This window comes from Bidens hawaiensis, unplaced genomic scaffold (genome assembly GCF_021521415.1).
Source record: "Bidens hawaiensis isolate Kalapana, Puna unplaced genomic scaffold, B.hawaiensis_p1.1 tig00026009_1, whole genome shotgun sequence".
Classification (NCBI taxonomy): domain Eukaryota; kingdom Viridiplantae; phylum Streptophyta; class Magnoliopsida; order Asterales; family Asteraceae; genus Bidens; species Bidens hawaiensis.
Window position 1 is genome coordinate 266013 of NW_027494188.1, and position 19465 is coordinate 285477.

At 40.9% G+C, this 19465-nt stretch overlaps 1 pseudogene; it reads left to right on the forward strand.

The window, feature by feature from the left end:
- The first annotated feature begins 8858 nt into the window (after positions 1–8858).
- LOC143572785 (pectinesterase pseudogene) lies at positions 8859–11389 on the forward strand (annotated as a pseudogene).
- Positions 11390–19465: the final 8076 nt, after the last annotated feature.

Here is a 19465-nt window from a genome sequence, read left to right on the forward strand (position 1 = left end):
ACCCCACCTATGCCTCTTGGTAACAGTGCAACCATTGCAACCGTTACGGACATCTTAGTGCCACTTGTCACGAAACCACTATGGCGGCTGATGGTTGGGTAAAAGTTAGTTATTATTATATATTAATTAGTTATATTTAGGTTAATAAACAAATGAACATTGGTACTTCAAGCATTGTTTACGTGTTTTAAGGATATTGGAAGCTATGGAGCTTAACGAGGATATTCACGGGCTTGGAACGAAGATCGAGAAGTGAAAGATTGGAAGTGCACGCATCACGAGGCATTCAAGAAAAGAAAAAATGAAATTTTGATATTTTACATCTTCGCGATACGCGAAGATGTAAAGAAGGGCAACTTTGCGATACGCGAAGTTGTAGGAACTCGGCCGCGACTATTTTGTCCTTCGCGATACGCGAAGAAGCACCCTTTTACATTTTCGCAATACGCGAAGATGCTTAAGTCGGCCAAAAATTTAGGTTTTGCCTTATATAAACCCCTTAACCTCCCCATTCGGCTAATTACGACTTCCAGAGGTAAAAGAGGAGTTCTAGGGCGATTTTCAGCCATCCCGAAGCTTCCGGTTTGTCCTACGATCGTATGTTCATCAAGATAAGTGTTTTAAAGATTGTGTCGATGTCCGGCTAGTTGTGTGTGTTTGTTCTAGGCTAAGGTTTTGTGTGAAGTACTGTTTTGATCAGATTCTAATGCTTAATAGTTATAGCTTGATTGAATTTATATGATTTGTCTTGCTTAATTAGTTATTTGGTTGATTAAAGGTTGTGGTTGCGATTATTGATTTGTGTATCGTTTGTTTGGTTGTTCGTCAACATTTCGGGTTAGGCTCTTGTGTCCTTCAACTATAATCATCGAACCTTATCATTGAGTTAATTATCCTAGACATAGGATTGTTAATTGTGGTGTCCGGGTTCATTTGTGTCAACAATTCGGTTAGGGTATCGTTTGTCATATAAATCAAACCGTAGGACTAGCAATTATTATAAAACCAAAGACTAAAGAATCTGTGATTGACGTATGGAACACATAACCCGAACCTAGAATGAATGCTTTTTAATTAATATTGTTTACAATCTTTTCAAGTAATTATTTAGTTTTAATTAATTAATATTTATCTAAAAACTGCTTGACATCGTCTGACCGCTTAGGTTAAATAATTAGTTATAAATTAAATAAACTTGCACTTTCCTTGAGTCCCTGAGGAGATGACCTTACTTACCTGTACTAGTTTATAGGTATTCAAGTCTTAAAATTAATTGTTTGAGTAGACCGCGACAGCCTACGTCAGCGGCTCTCTCACGGGCTGCTCAACCAAATCCTCGACCAGTGCAATTTGCCTCACCCATTAGCTAAATGCGGGCTTGTTATAATTGTGGTGACCCTGGCCATTTCCGCAACGCATGTCTGCGACTCACAAATGTGAGACCGCTTCAACTAGCTCCTGCCTCGCAATTTCAACTCCAAGCTTATCAAGCCCATCAAGCAATTCAGCCACAAGCTCCACCTTTGTTGGCTAATCAAGCACAAGGTCAGCCGTTCCCAGCAATTCAAGCACTCGCACCCCAAGAGGGTCAAGCCGTTCAAGCTCGATAAGATAATCGTGGGCATGCCTTCATGATGAATGCCCACCAAGATCAACAAAAACGGCGATGTGGTGGACGGTACGTTTCTTGTAGACGACCACTTTGCATCTACTTTATTTGATACTGGTGCCGATATGAGTTTCGTATCCTTAGAATTTGAATTGTTGCTTGCTAAACCTAGGTCTAAACTTAAAAGCTCGTACACTATTGAAGTAGCGAATGGTAAATCCGTAATGATCAATTCCATTATTCGAAGTTCCAAGATGAATCTTAATGGCCACACGTTCTCAATTGATCTCATTCCGATGCAATTGGGAAGTTTCGACATCATAGTAGGCATGGATTGGCTGTCCTCCCACCGTGCTGAAATCGTTTGCTTCGAGAAGATCATTCGTATTCCGATTGCCGATGGTCAAACCCTTCGAGTTCTTCGTGAAAAGCCTTCTCCTTCGAATCTTAACCTCATAACTTCCTCTCAAGCCCGTACGTACTTACGCAAGAAGTGTGTAGCATTCGTGGCTCACATGGTTGAAAAGAAAGAGCAAAATGATTGAAGATGTCTAGGTTGTTCGTGAGTATCCCGTAGTGTTTCCCGATGACGTTTCTGGTCTTCCTCCCGTTCGAGAAGTTGAATTCCGCATTGATCTCGTGCCTGGTGCAACTTCGATTGCGAAGACTCCTTACCGTCTAGCACCCTCTGAGATGCAAGAATTGTCCACCCAGCTCCAAGAACTTTTGGACAAAGGGTTCATCCGCCCTAGTTCGTCTCCATGGGGTGAACCTGTTTTGTTTGTCAAGAAGAAAGATGGTTCCTTTCGTATGTGTATCGACTACTGAGAGCTCAACAAGCTTACGATCAAGAATCGTTACCCCTTGCCTCGCATCAACGATCTCTTTGATCAACTTCAAGGAGCTTCTTGCTTCTCCGAGATTGATCTTCGTTCGGGTTATCATCAACTACGCGTGCATGAAGATGATGTACCCAAAACCGCCTTTCAAACTCGATATAGACATTACGAGTTTAGGTTTATGCCCTTTGGTTAACCAGTGCACCCACGGTATTCATGGACCTCATGAACCGCGTATGCAAGCCATAGTTAGATAAATTCGTGATTGTCTTTATTGATGATATTCTCATATGTTCTAAGTCCAAAACCCAGCATATAAAGCACCTTCATTCCATCCTTGATCTTTTGAGGAAGGAACAACTTTACGCGAAGTTCTCGAAGTGTCAATTCTGGTTGAACAAAATTCCATTCTTAGGGCACATACTAAACGAAAAGGGTATTCGTGTTGACCCCGCCAAATTCGAAGCCATTAAGAATTGGAAAACTCCAACCTCCCCTACCGAAGTTCGTTCGTTCCTCAGTCTTGCGGGTTATTATCGTCGCTTCATCCTCAATTTTTCCAAGATCGCTTTGCCCCTAACCACCTTGACTTACAAGGATAAACCTTACATGTGGGGACCAAAGCAAGATGAAGCATTCCAAACTCTCAATTGTACGCTTTGCGATGCGCCGATCCTTGCTCACCCTGAGGGCAACAAGGACTTTGTTGTCTATTGCGATGCTTCTAACCAAGGCCTCGGTTGTGTCCTTATGCAACGAGGTAAAGTCATCGCCTACACTTCACAGCAACTTAAAGTTCATGAAAGTAACTATACGACGAATGATCTCGAGCATCGGTTTGGCTCCATGTGAAGCACTCTATGGTCGTAAGTGTCGTTCTCCTATTTGTTGGAATGAAATTGGTGAAACCCAAATTACCGGTCCCAAACTTGTCCAGGAGACCACTGATCGAATTGCGCAAATTCGACAAAATCTTTTAGCCGCTTGCAGTCGCCAAAAGAGCTATGCTGATAACCATAAACGACCTCTTGAGTTTAACGTTGGTGATCGTGTCCTTCTCAAGGTATCACCTTAGAAAGGCATTGTTAGTTTCAGTAAGAAAGGTAAACTATCTCCTCGATATATTGGTCCTTTCAAAATTCTCGATCGTGTTGGTAGCGTGGCCTATATTCTTGAACTTCCGCAAGAACTCGCGAATGTTCATCTGACGTTTCATGTGTCGAATCTTAAGAAATGCTTAGCCGAGGGAAATCTCCACATACCACTTGACGAAGTTCGCATCGATGAGTATGCACTTTGTTGAGAAATCAGTGGAAATCAAGGACCGCAAGGACAAAGAGACCAAATGTAGTCGTATACCTTTGGTAAAGGTGTGTTGGAAATCTAAACGTGGTGTTGAATTTACTTGGGAACAGGAAGATCAAATGCGAACTAAGTATCCTCATCTGTTTGATACGGATTCTTTTGCCTAATTTCGAGACGAGATTTTCAAAAGTAGGGAATGCTGTGACATTCGTCAATTTTAGATTCGTATTTGTATTTGTAAACCCGACCCGGAGGGTCGTTTCGATGTGTCATTATTATTTATCGTTTAATAAAAGTTTCCCGATGTTTAATGTTCAATGTTGTTCTTTTCTTTCTATATTCGATTTGTTTATGAAATCCCAACTTTTTTATCGATAATTGAGCTTTACGGGTTAAGCACGTGAATATCCAAAATCATAATTATTTAACTTCAAATATAACACTTCAAAGTTCAGGGTTAAAAATGAAATTTATAAATATTAAATCTATATTAAATTTAAACTAAAAAAACAGTTTCAAAAATAGTTAATACTCCAGGGGTTGTTTGTGTAAATATTTCAAATTAATAAAATTAGCCCAATCCCGTCTCCATCCCGCTTTTTCGGAGGATATCCGGCCACCGGATTCCGGCGTCGGAATACGTATGCCTCTTATTTAAACGCGTATTTGACCCTTAATTCTAGTTTAACACGTTATGTCGTCAATTAACATCGATATCTATCATATTAATTATCGTATAAAAACCTGTAGCCGCGAATCAAACCCTAAATCTTCGCCGGAAATTACCGAAAATCAAATTAATGTAATTAATGTGTATACGCTCCTCTAACTAGTATAAATACGGACCTAGGACTAAACTAAACTCGCTCACACCTCTCAATCACTCTCATTTTTATTTAAATCGGTCGTAATCGGACTCGAAGCTTCGGCTCCGGCGAGATCCCATTCTCCATCAAAACAGCACAACTCCAGGTAATTATTATGTGTTTTTTAATGGTTTTTGATCAACAAATAAAACCCATATCTTAATTAAATCAATCAGAACCTGGTTTAAACAATTAGAAATTTAGGGTTTATAGATGAAGGAGATGAACATACTGTGTGTTTATAATTATCATTTTTCATATATAAACTGAAATGCCAAGATAGTCCACTGGTTAAGTCTGTTGTATTGTAAACACCATACCCGGGTTCAAAACCCAGGTTAAGCGTTTGTTTTTTTTTTTTTTTTGAAACTGTTATAATAACTATTTATTAATAAATAATATGTCATAATCCTATTAATATATTTAAATAATAAAAACCATGTGTTTAACGAACGAGTTACTTGGAGCAACTGGTTAACGCATTAAGCTTGTAACACACAGACCCGGGTTCGAAACCCCAGATCAGAACCTTTTTTTAATATAAGTTTATTTAATTTATTTTTCCTTACTAAATAACTATAATTAATTAAAAATCATAATAAATCATAAAAAATCATTTTTAAATTAAATAAAAATTATCTAAATTAAATATAAAATATAACTCACCATTTTAGACTTAAAAACCGAATTCTCGTTTTCGTAAACCGTAATTAAAAATCATTTGTTAATACTAAAAGTAAACTTTAATTCATTTAAAAATCTTTTGTTAAACCATGAACTATAACTTCAACTTATAAACCTTAGTCAAGTATTTCGAACGTGCAAACCTTGTGTCTTCGCCATTAGAATAATTATATAATAATTAATCAAGTTGCCGTTAAAACATAAATAATAATATAATAATCAAAGGTTATAAAATTAATAAATTATTAACCATTCAATGTAAGTTATACAATAAAATAACCCCGTAAGATCATCGATTAAGCCTCGTATTTACTTATTATTGTTAGTGCGGATCGCTCGTTTCGGCTTTCGTAACGCGTTCGGTTCTTTGCCATTCTCAATCTTTTCAACGCTTTCGGGTTTTCCCTTTTACCATATTTCATAAGGTGAGTTTCTCACAACCCATTTTTAAATGTTTTCATATTTTTGGGTAGCATATGTATGCATTACAAAATTCAAAGTATTATGATTTTGATTACAAATTACAATTCACTATATAGATTTGTGTGTTATTTGATTTATTTGCTCGAATGTACTTGCACGTTGTAGTCTCATTAAGTATGATCATACGCCCCCCTTTGCACTCAGGTCCATTGTATCGAGTGGAAAAGGGCCTCATTATCCGAGTACGTTGGTTGTTACTAACTGGAAAGGACCTTACTTGCACGATTACCCTAGTACGTTGGTTGATACCAACTAGAAAGGACTTTACTTGCTCGTTTATAACTTGTCCATGAATTGCATGATTTTTATTTATGTATATAAAACTGTGGGGACTCACCAGCTATATTTATAGTTGACCGTATTTTATACATATGTTACAGGTACCGTGATTAGAGGATGAAGTATTGGAAGACACTAAGTTTATTTAGGGTATTCAAATAAACGGATTATTATTATAATTGTTTATCTTTGATTTGGATGTACTTGTTTACTTTGGAACTTGTGTTACATGATGTTTTAAATAAATTAATGTTATTATTGTCACCAAATAGTGTCATATGTATTTTGAACAATCTGTACGTCACACTCGGGCGTTTCCGCTTAAGCTGGGGTGTTACACATCCCCCGGAAGATTATGAGTCTGACTTAGAGAAATGGGTTACTCTCATTGATCAGTTGTTCTTAGATCCGAGATACAAGAACCGCTGCGAAAAAAATAAACATAATAGGGCAAAAGATCGTGATGTAGGGTATCATGGGAATCAATCGCAGGCACAAAAGAGACACGTTAATGTAATAATCACCAAAACATGTATTATTTCCCACATTGAAAATCTATTAATAGTATTTTTTTTATTATTGTTATAGATACCCGGGTTCTCGAATTCTCTTGAAGGCTTCAAATCGTCGCATTACAAAGAAATTACGGGATGGGCAAATGAAACGGCAAAAGCGGACTATGTAAGTAAAAAAATCCTGAATAATGATTTGTTATATTTAAAAAACTAAAAAATGAGTTAAGCGTGTCAACACGTGACACCGAACACGACATACATGTTGGCGGGCTGACCCGAACATGACACGCGTGTTTGCGGGTTGACCTAAACACAACTCGTTTGACTTCAAGTGTTTCTTTTTCTAATATTAAAACTTTAAATTTGTATAAGATATTCACCAATCTAATTTATTACTTAGAACATATTTAAAAAAACAAATGGGCTAAATGGGTCAACTACGGGTTTGCAACGGGTACGACATGGACCGGAACCGGTTTAGAACCGGAACCGATTTGCATGATTTTTCAAACCCGGAACCGGACCTATTACAAATGGATCAGTCTGAGTATTAAACCGGTTTTGTGGGAACGGTTTGGCGGGTTCATGGGTTTACTAATAGGCTCGACATGCAGTAACTTTAATTGATCATTCATCGATGCAAACACGCATAATCTACTGTACATGATCATTTGCAGCAACTTAGGCTCTTAGTGATGTAACTTTCCAACATAATTATTCATCAAGTTAAAACACACAACCTGATCATCATAGGCATGTCTGTATTTTGGGCATGTTTGTATTTTGGGAATTTGTTCGTATGTTGCAGCAGCGATATAATAGAAGATCAATTAAGCATGTGTGTATTTTGGGAATTTGTTCCTATGTTTTAGTTTGATTTGAAAATTCAGTGATCTTTTGAGCATGCCATGACCCGTTTAACACAATGTTTGGGAATTATTATGTCTTGGCGAAAAGCATAAATTATTGTATTAGCAATAATTTAGTTAAAAAATTAACTTGCATTTATTATATTGTTTAATGTAGGAAAAAATTCTCAAAGAGGCCGAGCTAATGGAAAACGAGTTTGGTGATTCATCCTTCGATGATATTGAGTGTATGAAGTGTGCTTTAGGAGAAAGGCGTGGGTACATACGGGGCGTTGGCCATGTCGTGAGAAAGCCAACCCCAGATATGTCCACGAGTAAATGCATTCCCACCCCACAACAATATTGGAAAGAAAGTTTTACAAATGAAGTGAGAGAAGACCTTGAAAAACAATTCGAACCACAAGTTCAATCGCAAATGAATGCACAATTGGAAATATTGGAACAACAAATGCGACAACGAATGCAACAAGATTTTGAAAAACAAATGGAACAAATGCGCAAGGATCTTGAGAAAAGTGGTGGTTCGAGTCGTGACGGAAGCAGTGAGGATGAAGATGATTAGTTATATTATTTAGTTTATAGTGGTTTGTAGTTCGTATTTCTTGATACTTTGGTTTGAATTTGTTTGACTTGGATATTTTGGTTTGTATGCATGGATTAATTTAGGATGATTTGGTATGTAGTTTTCTTTATAATGATCAACAGGATTAGTTCTGTTTTATTGCTGGGTATTTGTGGTTCAAAACCTGGATTGCTTAAATTAAAATAAATTTAATGAAAAAACATTAAACCCTATAGCGAGTACAAGTCATCACCATAGGTAGTCACATGCCGTTGCTATATAATTTCATCATTTGTTTAATTGTTATTATTTATATTTACGTCCACTTATAGCGACAACATGTCCTCGCTATAGGTAAAACATAAATAATTCATTTTGAATTAATTTGAATAAATTATAAAAAAGCGATTTTATTTATTTTTTAATTATTTTTTATATAAACATTTTGTGACGACATATCCTCACTGTATGTACATCTATAACGATGACACTGGTATTGAGGACTCTAGTACCTTATTGCGACGAGTCTATAGTGACAACTATGATAGGGACGAAATGTCCTTGCTATAAGTGAGAAACAGCCTATAGTGAGGACATGTCCTCTGTACAAACCTCAATAAGCCTTTATTCTTGTAGTGACCGAAAAGAATTCATCGGTGATAATCTTTTGATTAGTATTGATTTGTTTTTTTCAAAAAAATTAGGAAAGCCCATATTAATCAATTAAGATGGCATATGCTTACACATACATAAAAACAAGTATATAGATATACATGTACGTTTAGATGTATGTGTATGATTAAGTGTCACCTGAATTGGAAAAATCATGATCCTCTCCTTCAAAAATAGAAAATGCAAAGCTCTAAGTTTCCTCCAAACCTCAACTTCTCAACGAGAAAAAGAAACCAACCTATAAAATATTTCCTTCAAAATTGCTTGGCTCCTACCTTTAATACCAAAATTAAAGGTCTCCTTCAACTCTTAACAAATTCGAAAGGGGAGGCCCTTGTGTGATAGATTCAACACGAGGGAGGGTCAATCTAGCTTGCACTTTGATCAGGCCCTCTCTAACCATTAACATTTATTCTCATATTAACAAAAAAGTTAGTTAAGTTAGTTAGATATATAGATTGTATGATTATATATAATTGTGTTTATAGAAGTGACAGGAGACAACAAAACCACAAAAGAAAGAAACATAGCTTTCTTAAGGGGCATATTAAGGATTAAAGATGAGCAAGGCAAGACTTGCCATCCTAACCGTGGCTTCGGTGGTGCTTCTGGGCGTCGCGATCGCATTGATCGTCATGGTGAACAGATATTCAGAACCCAAATCCGAAAGCTCCAAGGTTGATGATGAGATTAAGGCCTCCATCAAAGCGGTTTGCGATAGCACGGATTACAAAAAAACATGTGTTGACAGCCTAACTAAAGCTCACACCCAATCCACCGATCCTTATGACCATGTAAAGACCTTGTTTGAGATCACAATCGACCAACTGGAGGCCGCGGCTGAGAACTCGTCGCTCATGAAAGAGATCCAAGAAGACCCGAGAACCGATGATGCTCTTAAGAGTTGCAAGGAGCTTGCAGGCCTTGCTGTTGATGATATTAAAAGATCCTTTGACAACATTAATATTTTCAATCTTAATGATTTAGGCCAAGCGTTGTTCCAACTCAAGATATGGATGAGTGGTGCAATATCCTACGAGGAAACATGTCTAGATGGGTTTGAAAAAACTCAAGGGGATTTTGGAGAACAGATGAGGAAGTTACTGAACCAGTCTATGGAGTTAACCAGCAACTGCCTTGCTTTGATCACGGATTTCGCACAGGTGTTTCAAGCCTTTGGCGTGCCCCCAGCTGCTAATCGTCGACTGCTTTCCACGTCCAACAACGATGACAGCTTTCCCGAATGGGTGGATGTTAGGAGACAAAGAATGCTTGAAGAAGAACCGGCGAAGATCATTCCAAACGCTACGGTTGCACTAGACGGGAGTGGAGAGTTCAAATCCATTAATGAGGCGTTGAAAGGTGTTCCTGTTGAAGGAGAGATCCCATACGTGCTCTACATTAAAGCGGGCGTATACAACGAGATCATCCGAATTCCTAAAAACTTGACCCATATAATGGTGATAGGCGATGGCCCGGATAAAACGAAAATTACAGGGGGCTTAAACTTCATAGATGGAATTACCACCTACCATACTGCAACTTTTGGTAACCAACAGCATCTTTGTTTTATATATAACGAATTATTAGTCTTTGAAGTGTAAATTTTAATTGTTGGATGCCCATTTACACAAAACTACCTTTACTGCAATTGCCTTTGGATAACTAACTCAGCCTAAATAACGTGCAGCTGTTGCTGGGGACTTCTTCATGGCAAGGGACATTGCATTTGAAAACACAGCCGGTCCGGAAAAGCACCAAGCTGTGGCATTGCGCGTTAGCGCTGACCGAACAATCTTCTACAATTGTCGCATGGATGGTTACCAAGACACCCTTTATGCGCACACATACCGCCAGTTCTATCGTGAATGCACCATCTCCGGCACCATTGACTTCATATTTGGAGACGGTGCAGTCGTGTTACAAAACTGCATCATGGTTGTCCGGAAGCCGAAAGACAACCAAAACTGCATTGTTACAGCACAAGGCCGTAAGGAAGTCCGACAGCCAACCGGGCTCGTCCTCCAAAACTGCAGCATTGTGGCGGATCCGGTGTACTTTCCATTCAGAATGCAACAAAAATCTTACCTCGGGCGCCCATGGAAGCAGTTTTCGAGAACAATAATAATGGAATCATTCATAGATGACTTAATCCAGCCTCAAGGCTGGTTACCATGGAACGAAAGTTTCGCTTTCAATACCCTTTTTTACACGGAGTTCAATAACCACGGCCCTGGGGCCTCCAAGTTGCACCGCGTGCAATGGCCAGGCGTGAAAGAGTTATCAGCAAAGCGGATAAACCGTTTCACGCCTGGCAAATTCATCATTGGGGATACATGGATCCCACCAACAGGTGTACCTTACACCTCGGATTTCATGTTTGAACCCCCGGAAGATGATTCAAAAGACGGTGACAGTGACAGTGATGACGACGACGATGATGATTCTTCGGGTTCGAAGAAAAAGAAACGAAAGGATGACGACGATAAGAAATCAAAGAAAAAGAAGAAACGAAAGAAGGATAAGGATAAGCCGAATGATGAAGCTCCGAGTGAAGCTCCGGCTGAAGGCCCGGGCAAGATGATGCCGGAGAGTGAGATAAGTGCACCGGTTATAAGTCCGCCATTGGCACCGGAAGCATCCCCAACTATAGACAAAAAGGGGTCTGTCTTGAACAGGTTTTTTAAAAAGTTTACTAAAACGTAGTGGCGAGTTAAATGATTAGTGCATTTGTAGTTCTTAGCTTCATTAATGGCGGTGTTGGATCCACCCCTTATTAAAACTTATGTGGATTTGCGTACGGTACTTGTAGACTGCAGAATTTTCATGTATTGTTTGTTATATACGCTACCATGTATATATAAATAATAAATAGCAATATTGGGAGAAAACTACAACCTTTCACCATTTTCTAACAGATCGATGTATTATTCCAAGTAACGAAATTTTCATGTATTATATATGCCACCACGCATATATATAGATGATACATCCCAACGCCAGTATTAGGTCACCTCTGAGTAAATATTAGGTTATCTCTGAGTATACTTTGTACGTGCAAAGAGAGAAAGTGAGGAAAGTTTCATCCGATTTTTTTTCTGGCAAGATAAGATAGAAAGGGGTTTTGTGTTGTAATTATCTAAGGTCTATCTTTATAATTCTAAAGGGGTAAAAAGTAAAGTGTTTCCTTTGTCCTTTAATATCTTTCATTAGACTTTCAATTAAATTAAAAATGTATAATATTTAATATTCATTATTATTAGAATGACACACATTTACTATTGATAACAAAGAAAAATTGAAAGTTCATAATCCATAATTTGGAATTCTAAATATTATTTATTTATAAATTTGTTGGTAGTCTATTTAGTTTAACTTATTTCATTAAAATTTTTACTTTATTGTTCAATATATGCATTCTTAATTCAGTAACAAATAAAAAGTATATATAGTAAAGTAGTGTTGTTAAAAGATTTTGTTTTAGCCATAATTTATCGTATTTTTGTTATTCTCTTATAACTTCAAATTATAGTGTTTTCTATACTTTGATTTATTTAGTTACGACGTACTTATTTTTTATATGTGCTTTGATATTTATTAAAAACCATCAATTCTATCCTTTGACAAAAATTTTATTGAAAACAAAACGGGGTCAATATGATGTTAAAAACAACTAGAGTCAATCATTAGACATTGAACCCAATTAAAATTAAAAAGTTAGGGGCCTAATTTTCTGCTTGTAATAGCTCTTGAATTCTCAAAGACGGTCTCACATCAGCGTACGAAAAAAAAACATTTAGATTACCTTTAAAATTTTCTTCTAAATCCACCACTGACAACGAAACTTGCATCTTGTTTCAGGGGCGAAAGAGATATAAATGAACTTGTAGATACGGAAAGATTCATAGAGCATGGAAAGGAAGACGATAAAATATTTGTATTATATTGTTTTTTCCATAAAATGAATGAGAGTGACGTGTTCATCTATCTATATATATATAGACGATACTGGCGTGAGCTTTAAACCCCAATGTGGACTCTCATTGCACAAATATTATTTAGGCCTTCAGAGCATTCTTAATTCATTCTCATTCTTCATCTCTAAAATTACATTAAAAATCACTATATTTTCTCTCTCATTTTTAATCAAATAATAATTTTTTATAACTTTATCATTACCTTTTCTCTTTCCTCCGCTCACAATCACTTTAAAAAAATATTAAAAAATTTTAGAATCTGAACAATGTTTCTCCAAATTTAACCATGAACAGTAAATTTTCTCTATCACAATCACTTATAACACTACTCTAGAAAATGAAGAATACACTCACATAAATATAGAGCCCATTAAGAATGCTTTTAAAACAAGTCAGGGTTGAAGGTAGGAATTTGTGGGGCTTCTTCTTACAAAATGGTTCGTAAACTGTTGTTGAAAATAAGTCCTCTAGGTGCTAGGGTTTGGCCGTTGGAATTTTTTTTTTTTCGAATGGCCAACAAGCATAGAATGTCTATGTACTTCGTTCAGAGTGACCCAATGGCACAAGACCACCGTCAGCTGGCCAAACCAGCTGTACGAAGCCATTAAGCGCCTCCAAGTTATCTCCAATTCCGGGGAAAACTCACCACCCGAATGCCCTGGTTGTAAAACCCGAATGCCCTTAGGATCGAACTGAAAATTACAAAAATCTAAGTCTTCCTTCATAGAGCCACCCATACCCCCCCCCCCCCCCTCAGTGTTGTAAGTGGGAATTGAACTTTAGTCTCCATTGAGAAACCCAGACTCCCTACCACTACACCATATTGGATGGATGTTTAGCTGTTGGAATTAATCTTGACTTGTGGTTTTATTAGTTTTATTGTTCGGTTTTTGTTATTATTATTACAAGTTTGTTTTATTTAGGAATTAAATAATGGTAGATAGTTATTGGTTTAGTTTGACTGAACTTGGTGGGAAGTTGAAGTGGAGAAAGTGGGTTTAGTTTAGGTTGTTTAGTGTATGTTGACTCCACCTTTATGGTGGAATTTGTTTGTTTTTATTGGATGTACATGGCTATTTATAGCCTCACTTTATTGAATAACATATGCAAGCTTTTCTTCTTAAACATTACCTTTCAATATCATATTTTCTTCCCTACTCTACAAACACCAATTCAGAATTTCATATTCAGTTTGGGGCCTGAAACCTTCATTGGTGCCGGTGGAAAGAAAAACATATTATAAATTTTATTTTTACTACATTTTATTAAAAATAGTGTTCACATCTCACTTAAAAAAAGTGATCATAGCGGCGACAAAAATCACCACTAAAAAAGTCTAAAATGTCGTCGCTAATAGTAGTGGCGACGTGTCGTCGCTTTGGGTCACCGCTAAAGGTTCATCGCTAATGACCACATTTTCGCCGCTGATAACTACTTGTCACCGCTAAAGGTGTTGCCGGAACCCGGTTAACCGACGGCAGACTTTTAAGGTCGACTATAATGCTCCTAAAGTCATCGAATATTGTCCTGCGCATTTTTTTTGTTCTTTTGGCGTTTACAGCTTTTCGCCACTAAAACAAATATATGCAGATTTTTTACAAATACATACCGCAACCATGGGATATATATATTATATATACACATATGTACACAAAAGTTATATAGGTCAAATGTTTTGTTCGTGTCAAACATAAAACTAACAATTGAAACATTAAACTAACTAGTCCATATCATCATTTGTCTCCCTCATTCGTATTATCTTCATTACCTTTATTTGATGCCGTTTGAAGAAACGTGGATCTACTCGCTGGTAGCAGATCTACTTTCCTCGGGTTTTGATTGTACTATTTCACCGATGGTTCTTCTGGATCCGTGTTCTTCCACCTACAAAATGAACAACGCCATTAACTTACCCCTCAGAAAGGGACAGAGGGGTCCTCTTTGGGGTAACCCTCCGGCATGAGAATAAGTATATGGTGGAGAAGATAATAATGTGTGAGTAAGGGAATCTCAAGAGTATTGCTTAATAGCTGAATACTGTATGATTGTGTGACTGTGTGTTTGTATGTAACTGACTGTGAGTGAATGTAATTCAATATGATTGAATGTGATATCACTGCCTGTAACTGTCAATGATTGAGTATGAATGTCCTCATCAAAGTGGAGTTGATGCTGTATTTATAGTGCTAGGGTTTCCACTGGTTGGGCTCAACCTCGTTGGCCTCCTCCAATCGCACTGCGCCACGTGTCCTCTGGGACACCTGGCGCTTTCTCGTTGGTTGTAATCACGTGGTAGCACATGTGTCATGCTGAGTTGTCGACCTTTCATTTGGCAGCTGTCAACATCAGCATATTCTTACTCCTTAAAAAGATGCCTTCTGGAAGGTTGTCTGACGTGCACAATCAAGGTTGCCCTAATCCTGATTTGGATAAGGACGAGGTCGATTATGTGCATGTGTGATATGCGCCAATCCTGAGGATGCGCGAGGTCTTCTCTTTATTCTCACGCGCAGATATTTCATGCGCAGATGTGATATGCACGAGCATGTGATATGCGCCACGTGCATATGTGATGCGCGAGCATATGTGTGCCTGGGCAGATGTGATATGCATGAGCATGTGATATGCGCCGCGCGCATATGTGATGCGCGAGCATATGTGTGCCTGGGCATATGATGCCTGAGCATGTTTTGTATGCGCCATGCGCATAGGTTTTGGCTTTGTGCCTTCATAATGTGTTTATCTTGTGGGTTGACCCGCCTTGCTCGGTGTTGAGGCGGGTACATACCTCTTCAAGCCCCCCCAGTCTAATGTGTGTCTTATCTCGCGCGAGCGCGGTAAGATAGATATTAGACTTACTGATTTGGTCTTTTAATGGGGTTTTGTCGTTTTCTTGGTTGTTTCCATCGTTGCGCGAAGTTCTATCCATTTGGTTGAAACGAAGGGTCCAAACACGTGGTTAGTTGGTGGTGACGTGCGCCGTAAACGTGTCAGACGTTTCGTGTGCTCGAGGTGCTACAGTTGCCTTTCATGTCCCCTCGCACAGCTGTCTTGAACACGTGTCGCGCTCGCATTGGTTTGCACCTGCGAGTGGGGGCGCGTCTCTGCTCCGTGGCAGGTCCGTTACGTTTTCATGTCACCTCAAACAGTGTCAAGGACACGTGCCGCGACCACGTTGGCTTACAGCTGCGAGTGGGGGCGCGTGAAATCCGATCAGTTGCCAAATTTCTCTCTCCTGGGCCTATAAAAGCAGGCCCTTAAGAAATTTTCTGTCTTCATCTTCATTGTTGCAAATTTTCGAATTTCTGCCTTTAATATTCTGATTTGAGTGTATTCATCGTTTCGAATCCTCGATTATCTGCTGCTGCAGTTGTATGTCTGATAGTTCGGACTCCTCTAACCCCTCCATCACCTCTATTGCCTCCCGAAGACGCCGTGTGAAATCTGTGGTGATGTCGACATTGAAGCAGAGGGGCAAGGGGAAGAGGGTTGTTGAGACCACATCGGAGGAAGTAGGGAAGACCAAGGCCCCGAAAAGGTGGAATGAAATCCCCTGCAAATTGAGGCAGGCCGATCTCGACAGCCTCATCTCGTCACAGGGTTTTCCCGCCCTGTTTGGCTGCATGTTGCCTGGGGCCGGGCAAACGGCGGCGGACCCGCCTGCCAGCTATATTTCACTGTACACCCATTTTTTCACCCACTGCAACCTTCGTCTTCCGATGACAAGGTTTGTAGGCGCGGTGTTACGTTTTTTCGGGATTCATATATCCCAAGTCCATCCGTTTGGACTTGTGCGCATGACTCATTTCGAGTTCATGTGCAAATCACAGCGCGAGGAGCCCACCCCTCGGCGCTTTCAATTTTTTTACAAGCCCAAGATCCAAGATTCTTGGATCTCCTTTATTCCTCGCAGTCAGAAGGTTAAGCGCAGCACCGTATCATTCAAGAGCCTTCATGACTGGTCTGAGAGGTTCTTCTACATCAGGGCTGGTGTAATCCCCATCCGCATGACGATGCGCGCGATCGATTCTGCGCCCGCGGATGCGGATGTTATTAAGAACCCAACCGGCGCCTGGGTTAAGAAACTGTCCGCCGAACCATCTCCCGCCAAGAAAATTCGCGAGGAGGCGCTGGTGGGGGTCGGCATGAGTAGGCTGTGGGCCGACAGCGCGCTTGAGCCCGTTATCCAAGTCGACGGGTTGTGTAAGTTTATTTCATTGCTTTATTTCTTTTTCTGCGCGAACATAATTCTTTTGCTGATATCACTTGACTTGTTTTTGCGCAGTCACCAAGGATTATATCCACGCCGCTTATGATGATCAAGTGGAGGGTGGCTCCGTCGCGCTTGGCGCTGGGGAGGTTGGTTTCCCAGATCGCTTCGATGACATGTTCATCCCAGTGGATCTGGAATTTGACTTTGATAGTGACGCGCCTGGTAAGCCTTCGCACTTATGCTTATTCCTTTAGAATACCAAAGTTTATTAACAGTTCTGTTGCTTGTATTTGCAGATGCGCTCGAAAACTACGAGCTGGAGCTCGCGGAAGAGGAGGAGGAGGAAGAGGAGGCGCCCCTACTAAAGCGCAAAGCTAAGGGGAAATCTGGCGCAGGGGGCAGTAAGAAACAGAAGAAAGATGACACCCCTGTCGCTCATCCCCATGCTCAAACGAAGGGACCTAAGGAAACCCAGGTGTTTACCACCAAGGTTTCTTTAGCTTCCCTGCCTGTGAAAGTGGGCAGACCTCCTGTCCACTTGAGGTATGGTGGCGTCACCTCCTCCGTTCGCGCGGCTGAAGAGAGAAGCAGTGCCGCGCCTGCGACAGGTATACTTTGCTTATCTTCATCTGATTGAATTATTATTAAACCTTTGCTCCTTTGAATGTTTGCAGGACCGGCGACGGTCGCAGATCAGCCGCAGGCGCCACAAGGTGCTGAGGCTGCACCGGGGGCTGCTTCGAAGTCCCCTGTTCTACCCTCTGAAAAGGGTAGAATGAACTTTATGGCGATGTTCGCCGCGCGAACAGAATTGCGCCAAGGTATGTTTTGCACATTTGTCTTCTGAATTTTTTCTTTTGGATCCAGTCATAAACCAATTTTCCTTGTTGATTTGTTCATAGGAGTTGTAGCTGGCGTACAAGTTGCTGGTGACACTCCTGGCGCCGTTGCCGGCGCCGCTGGTTCTGCTCCTGCTCCTGCTAGTGCTGAGTCTCCCCTTATTGGGATTACAAAGGAGCAGGAAGCCGTATTGCGCGCCGAAATGGCGACGCCGAGACCTCCCTCGCCTCCTCCTACACGCAGCCCTCCCCGCGAAACTGGTTTGGAGCCCTCCAGGTCGCAGGAGAAGAGGCCTATTGAAGAAGATGAGGAGGATGAGGGGGCTCAAGCTGAGGACTCCTTGGGAGACCGCGCCAGCCCTGCGATGCCACAAGACTTCGCAGCGCAGACTTCAGGTGGGGCTGGCGCTGACTTTTCTGCTTCATCCCCGCAGGTATGTTTTAATTTGTTGCTCCGCTGCGCATACCTCCATATAAGTATGTTTTATGACTTAGAACATTTCTTGTGTTTTGCAGGGAGGTGACCACGTTTACCGCCCGAGATGGAATATTAATGAAGACAGTTCCTTCCAATCCATGGGCGTATGCGAGGACTTCTGGGCTCATGCCGTGCCTCCTACTGAAAGGAGGTATCAGGAGGAGCGCACCCGCGCGGACTTGCTGAATGACCATATTTTCGCTGGGTCGGCTTTCTTTGCTGCCTCCCAGGAGCTTCGTCGTGATTATATTAAAGTACACGATGCTCTTGTGGAAGCCCAGCGAGAGGCTAAGGTGGCCGCCTGGAACCTTTCTGATGCTCGCGCACGAGCTGAGAAACTCCAGGCGGAGCTCAGCGAAAACCGAGCAAGTGCCAACACCGCCTTTATTAAGCGCGGGCATGAGCTCCAAGCTGCGCGGGAGAAGCAGCAGGTGGCGGAGGCCGAAGTTGCCAAGTACGCGCGGAGAGTGCGTGTCTTGGAACAGCAGGCGGAGGCGCGTGACCAAGCTATCGTCCAGAGTATCACTGAGAAATCATCACTGGAGAGCGAGGTTGCAAACCTGAAGAAGGAGTTGGCGGCCGCGCAGGCCGATAGAGATGAGGCCCTTGGCGACGGCAGCGTCCAGCCAGGAAGCACTTGATGCTGCGCAGGCGGAGAAAGAAAAAATTTTGGCGGCAGCAGCGTCTGATAAAGAGGAGCTAAAAAAGACCAAGGAAACTGTTGAGTTATTAAACTCCCAGGTTCCTGCCCTCGAGACGTCTGTTGCTGGCCTCGCGCAGGATCGCCAATGGCTGGTGTCACAGGGCATGACTCGTTGCGCTTTGGCGATGAAATATTCCGCCGAGTTTCAGGCCCTTGTGATGGACTGCAATGCTGCCGCGCGCTTGGTGGGTCGAGCTGAAGGGTTTACGGATGGGTATGAATATGGCATGTTGAAGAAGAACCCATCCGAGTACCCTTACAAGAGCGACGCGGCCTGCGCGGACATGGCCGCGGTGGGGGAGAAGTATATGAATACTCCCATCCCCATCCTTATGCAGGTACCTCGACCTTAATGAGTTTTTCTTGATTAATTTTCCAAGTGTTTTGTACTCAATACTTTTCTAATGATTTGCAGATAGCTGCGCTTGCTGACCAGCCCGACCTCGGCGCGCTAAAGAAGTTGCTCGATGAATGCGAGAGGGCTGGTGGCGCGGGGGATGTTGCCCCTGCCAGCGGCTCTGGCGCGGCGAAAGAATCTGCTCCTGACACCGTCGTGATAGAAGACTCCATTG